Source organism: Lynx rufus, unplaced genomic scaffold, assembly GCF_022079265.1.
Source record: "Lynx rufus isolate CCGP_SWC_20201006 ecotype Redwood Valley unplaced genomic scaffold, mLynRuf1.p SCAF_11, whole genome shotgun sequence".
In the NCBI taxonomy this organism is placed as follows: domain Eukaryota; kingdom Metazoa; phylum Chordata; class Mammalia; order Carnivora; family Felidae; genus Lynx; species Lynx rufus.
In genome coordinates, this window is record NW_025814825.1 from 27,431,040 (window position 1) to 27,437,610 (window position 6,571).

Below are 6,571 nucleotides of genomic sequence, written 5' to 3' on the forward strand. Positions count from 1 at the left end.
GACATCTTTATAGATAAATGATACAGAAATCTTTCTATTATTGGCTCACAGAGAGGTTGAGCCAACTCTGTAGAGCCATATCCTTCCTCCTGTTTTCCTCCGAAACCATTTTTGAAAGTATTTTCAAGTCACTTAGGGATTGTATTTATATCCCGAGGATGTTTTTTATCTCAAAACAGGTCAGAAAGACCTGGTTGATGCCAGAGACACAGGAATTCTAGAGAAATTAGAAGTGACTAAGATCCAAGGTTCCCTTTCTAGCTCAACTGGCCATTTTGGAGAGCAATAAAAGTCACCCCCTTGCTTCAGTGTAGTGACTGTGAGGAAGGCCAGAGAGGAGGCTTGCCAGTGTCCTCCCTGGATACCAAAAAGTGGGGTCACCAATGCATGCTCTGTCCTCCATGGGAAGCACTACTTTCTCCCATGAAGGCCAGCAGCAATGGGCTTATTTAAAATCTCATATTTTAAAATCACCTTTTGCTTCCCAATGTGCCACTACAAACATTTGATCCCCTTGTTAACTTATCATGCAGGTGGAACAGGTTAAATCAGCCCCTTTCCCAGGTGAGGAAACCAGGACCTGGAGAGGCCATCATTTGCACAAAGTCTAGGGTGGGAGTGAGGCAAGGCCTGGAGGCTGGACCCCCCAGGCCAGGGCTCATCACACGACTCAATGCAGTTCCCAACATACTCCGTCCCTTACCCCGCAGGATCTGCCCTTCCTTGGCAGCTGGCCCTCCAGGAACGATGGATTTCACATAGATACCCCCATAGGGCACGCTTGTGTTAATGCCACCCTGGAAAACACAATGAAAAATTCACCACCTGTCTGCCCCCTCCTGAAAGAGCCTCCCCAACCTCCCTAAGAGATTCCCCCATCTGCCTGACACTCTATCCCAATACCTCATTTCCATGTGACAACGTCACATACTCACTTGTTCGTCCAGACTACATTATTCGCTGTGCAGCAAGGTTAGATGCCCAAAAGGAGTATAACAACACAGCCAGCATGAGGGAGCTGTGCCCCACACCCAGCCCAGCACTGACCCATGGCAGGTGTTCAGAAATTGAAGTCACATCGACGCGCCACATCATCTCTCCATAAGTAGCAAACAGCATACAAGGATGCAGGCACAGGCCCAAAGGCGGGCCTGACACATCTTGTGTGCTTGAGTTTTGATTTGTAGGTACAAACTTAGAATTAACTACACAGTGTTCTATTACTTACGTTTGTTTTTCTAACTTAACAATAGATCGCGAACATCCCTACAGGTCACGAGATGAAGATCTAAGTTTATCTTTTCTTCTGATTTCTTCACACATGTATCCAGCAGTGGGAGTATATCATTTTTGTGCAGTTTTTTTTTCCCCCTTCCCTCCTCCAGGGTCTGCAGATAGAGCTTAGAAGCCAGTGCAAAGTGATCACCCTGGACTCCACTCTGGCCAAGGTGACTCTGTCCTGTCCTTGGAAGTGGGAGCACCAAGCTTCACCGTGACGCTGCTCTGGATGACCATGGGTCACCCCCACTCACCTTCAGCTTATGTCCCTGCAACCCCACTCTGCTGCGCCTTCCTGGTTGTACAGCATGACCACAGAGTCAGGACCCCATCACCCAATCCCAACTGCACTGCTTGGAGTGCCTGATCATCCTAAATCTCCCAGTTTGTCTTTGAACTCCTAGCCCCACCCCAACGGAGGCCCCACTGACATTCTTGGCTCACCACTTCTTGTGTGCTTCTTGTGCCCAGGACCACATTATCAGAGGTTGCTATATGAGTGGAATGCCCACCAAGGCTACAGATGAACATCTTTTCAACCGTGTACTTCCCGAGCTTGCCTAATAATTCTTACAGTCACACTGAATCCAAGTGTCCCATCTTCTTTAACCAGTTCCACAAAGTAGATTTCACTGGCATTGATTTCTGAAGGTGGTGGAGGACAAGACGTACCAGCATCCTGCCCCTAAAGAACACAAAAATAAAGAAGGCATGAAGGCACTTGCCCTTCGTAAGCCGATAGCACCTCTCAGCTCTCACCAGGATTACGCACCAAAAGAAGCATGAATTTCAGCTTCAACAGGGATCATTTCCAGCTTTATCAGATCTTCCCTACATGACCTTGGCCCAGTCCCTTGGTCTCTCCAGCCTTGGTTTCTCAACCCACAGAACTGGCATGAGAGATCCCCTTCTCACTGTGACTATGAATCATACCCAGCACATAGCAGGGCTCAATAAATATAGGTTCCCTCATGTTTCCACTCAAGATGCACATATCATTTTGAGAACTAAAGCCATCTAGGCACTTCCTGGTAGCTTCACGCATGACACCAGCTAAGCGATGTTGGATACCAGATATACAGTAGCTTCTTGAACAGAAAAAACCTCAGGGGAAACTCCGATCATCCCTAGCAAGAGTAGCTGCACTGGAGCTCTACTTAACAGTGGTTGAATGCCTGAGGAAAGGTCAGAAGACAAGAATTATCTACCACGTGCCAGGGATTTAACTCCATACTATGGCAATTATCGTGTGTGATTTGTTTGTTCATTCATCCAGTCATGTAACAACGTTAATTGAGCACCAATTATGTGTCAGGCATTGTGCAAGTTGAGGGGACAGCAGTGATAATACGGACCTGCCCCTACTGAACTACTGTTTAGTAGGGGAGAAACTTTTAGTGAACTGTACCCACGGGTGGAGATAGAGCCACGGACTCTGGAGATAGAGCCACACAGACTTCTGTCGTGTCTGCCCCCTTTACTTAGTTGCTTTTGGTTCACCATATTGGAAAATACCATTAATACCATAGGAAAATAAACAGGCTGAAGTAAGCTAGAAAATTATCAGTCCAACAGAGGAGGTTCCAAAGAGACCGGCATAAAACAGACGAAACTCCAATTGTTCCAGAGACAGTCTACCCTACAGAGTCTGGCAAGATGTTTTGTCCAAACTTTAAAATCCAAAGAGTAAAGCAGCCACTAAGGGTGAAGTCCAAAGCAAGAGTATAAACCCCACTATGCCACTGAAAGTTACCAGCCTGCAAAACTGGCCTTGTGGCCCAGAAGAGCCTGTCTTGCACAGGTTCCATAGCCTGTACCATGGTCAGCTGTGGCTTTGGAACACCATCACTCCCGTCAACTGCTCACCAAAAACTAGCTCACAGGTTTGCAGCCTCAGAGGCCCCAACCTGAATCCCTCTTGGCCCTGCTTCCTGCCAAGGAGGACCTTCTGAAGTACAGCCCTATGGTGAAAGCTTCTGCTCTACAGTCCCACTTCGCGGATTCAAATCCCAACTCTACCACTCACTCCCTGAGAGACCTCGAGCATATTCCTTTCCTCTCGTGCCTCAGGTGCCACACCTATAAAAAGGGTTGATGATAATAATTATCTCATAAGCTTGTAATGGCATCTATGGCCATACCACCCTGAACGCGCCCTATCTCATCTGATCTTGGAAGCTAAGCAGGGTTGGGCTTGGTTAGTACTTGGATGGGAGACCACCTGGAAATACTGGGTGCTGTAGGCTTTTGCCTTTGGCCTTTGGCCTTTGGCCTCCTTTACCTCTCCTTTGGCACCCTCCCTCCCCAGGGAGCACGGCTCCGGCCAAGCTTATATGATATAAAACATATAGATGCTCAGGATCCTGCCTGACACATGGTTAATCACTCCATAAATGTCCACTGTTAGGATTATCTTCATACTGACCCCTTATCCCTGCTCTTCATGGGGTACACTGTCCAGCTGAGGCACTATGACTGATTAGGAAGGAGCTAACATTCCTGGAGCCCTACTGTGAGGCAGATCCCAGGCACTTCTGTCCCCACAGCTCTGTGGATAGACATTACCTCTACTCATAAAGGATAAAAATGAGATGGAGAGAAGTGGGATAACTTGTCTGTGTGAACCAGAGTCCCAGCAAGAAAGCAAAGGTGTACAGGCTCAACCTGGGCCATGGAGGAGAGCCTGCGCGAGGCCTGCTTTCAGAGGTGGTGGCATTTAAAGAAACCAGCAAGGAGGGCTAAGGACACTGGGGCCAGAAACAGTAGGGTCTCTTACTTTCTCTGAGCCTGAGAAGCAAGAGGAGGGAATGAGTGATGGAATCTACAGAGTAGTTCTATGGTGAAGAGCACCTCATACAAGCTGTGCTTTCAGAAGAGGGACGAGGCCAACCTGAGCACAGGCAGGGTGACAATATTGCCCCCACCCACCCCCAACTACTGACTCAACCAGGGTATAAAACAATAGCATATACATATATTGGTCTCTCTTCACTTCCTGGCACAGAGCTCCTTCTACCCTTGTAATTTCTTAAGTCTTAAGAGACTGGGAGAATATTTTATACTAAGTTTTGGTCTTTGACCCCAGTTCCTGACACAAAGCTCTCAAATCCCTTGGAATTTCTTGAGTAATAGTCTTTTGTTCTAAAGGGGCAGCTCTCGGTGGGTTTCTGGATAACTTCGGGATGGGGGCTAGTTACCAGAAAGACCAAGCCATGATTAGAAGCTTGGAACTTTCCACCTCACTCGACTCCCCATTGATTTTGGGGGGGGAGGGGGAGGGGGAGAGGAGCTGGAGAATAAGTTAATGATCCACCATGCCTATGTGATAAAGTCTCCATAAAAATACCAAAAGCATGTATGTGTTGGAAGGATGGCATACCTCAACCCCATGAGGACGAAAGGTCCTGTTTTCAGGATCCTTCCAGGCCTTGGCCTATGCATCTCTTCACTGGTTGTTCACTTGCACCCTTTAAAACATTCTCTGTAATAAATTGGTAATACCGAGAAAACTGTTTTCTTGGGTTCCATGAACTGCTGTAGGCAATTTTCAAACCCAAGGGGGAGACATGGGAACCTCCAATTTGTAGCCAAATTTGGACAGAAGTGTGGGTAACCTGTGGATCTACTACTTGTGATTGGCTTCCCAGATGGAGGCAGTCTTGTGGGACTGAGTCCAATCCCACAAAACCTGTGGGACCTGGTGCTAACTCCACTCAGTTACTGCCAGAATTGCTTCTGGTGAGAAACCCACACAACAGTGCCGTAAGTGTGATGTCGTAAGTGGGGTCCTGGTGTGAGAGTAAAGGAAAGCAGAGAGTTTTTTCTAGACATAGGGCCTCTCCTGGGCACAGCCAACGAGTGGACAGAAGGCTGACACCATCTCTGAACATCAGCTTCGTGGGGCCCAGAGCAGAAGGGAGAAAGTTCTGGAGGGCAAAAGGAGACCTTTCTACCAAGTGTCCAAGGAGACACAGCTCAAGGCGGTGGTGCTGGGACTGAAGCTCATAGCCCTCTGTATCCCAAAGGTGGCTTGTCTTCTTCCTCCCTGGCGTTGTCAAGAGAAAAGCCATTGAGTTGGATCTCGAGGGACAACTAGAGGCCAAGAATTATGGAATGCCTGATTGTCCATACATGGCCCTTGGTAGCAGTCAATGTTATTACCAGTAACAATTATAATCAGTGACTGAGGACACTGAAGGTTCAAAGACTGAGTCCTACAGCCCGGGAATGGCCCAGGCATGGCTTTGCCTTTTCCCCTTTATGTTCTTCTCCATAGCCATGCAATGCAGGCATTTATTTCCATTTTGCAGACGAGAAAGCTGAGGGTCAGAGGGAGTAAGTAAATTCTATCTAGCTAACATGGCAAAAAAAGAGCAAAGAAGGAATTTGGAGCCAGGACTATTGGAGTCCACATTGTTCTCTTTTCTCCAAATTCTAGAGAGTGAACCAAGGGATGATTACCATTAATGACAGAGGGGAAAGCTAAGGCCTCACCCTGGGCAGTAAGCTCTGAGTCTGAGCCATTTCCAGTTCTTCGGTATTTTTCTCCTGGTCCTGTGCGCGTGATGAAAAACTTCCCAGGTGCCCGTTGCTTGGGCTGTCTGTAGAGAAGACCCCAGAATTGGCTGGGCTATTCTTTTCCTCACTTGGGGTATTTCCACAAATACCTATGAAAACAAGCCAAGAAGTCAACAGCTTGGAAAGGCTGGCATTTCAGTGGCATCATGCTACATGGGGTACAGTATTTTCCTCCAATGACAGAGAGACCTTTTATAGCTGCTGGGAACGATGTCAGTTTAGCACCTTGGAAAGGATGATGCATTTAGAATAGAGGAAGGGAAGATTCTGAGTGTGATTTAAAAACCTAAGTAGAGGTTTGTGACCCAACTATGAAAATATGGGAGCAAATGGAGAGTTAATAATGCCAGCTCCACCTTATTAATTTATTGCCATGTGATGAGCAATACATAAACACACACATAAGCACACATATGTATACACACACACACACACACACACACATCTTTTCGACATATCCACCAGGATGGTGTTATCCCAGTTCAAATATGAGAAAGCAGAGTCAGAAGGATTAAGTAGCTTGCCCAGGATCCCACAGCAAGCATGTGGTGGTGCTCTTAAACTCAGCCTCTTCCAGAGATCCCGCTGAGCGTGCCTGTAATCACCATGTGATCCAAAGACCAACATGTTAGGTCTTTGGGGGAGGATTGGGTAATAACAAGATGGTGGACTCCTTGTGGGTGAAGGCTAGGCAACTAATTCGTATTTACCCCAT

At 47.2% G+C, this 6,571-nt stretch overlaps 1 non-coding gene across 1 annotated transcript; it reads left to right on the plus strand.

Annotated features, from left to right (window-relative positions):
- Positions 1-3,405: 3,405 nt before the first annotated feature.
- Positions 3,406-3,524, plus strand: LOC124507322 (5S ribosomal RNA). Its single transcript, XR_006960977.1, has one exon. It is a non-coding gene; the product is annotated as a 5S ribosomal RNA (ribosomal RNA).
- Positions 3,525-6,571: the final 3,047 nt, after the last annotated feature.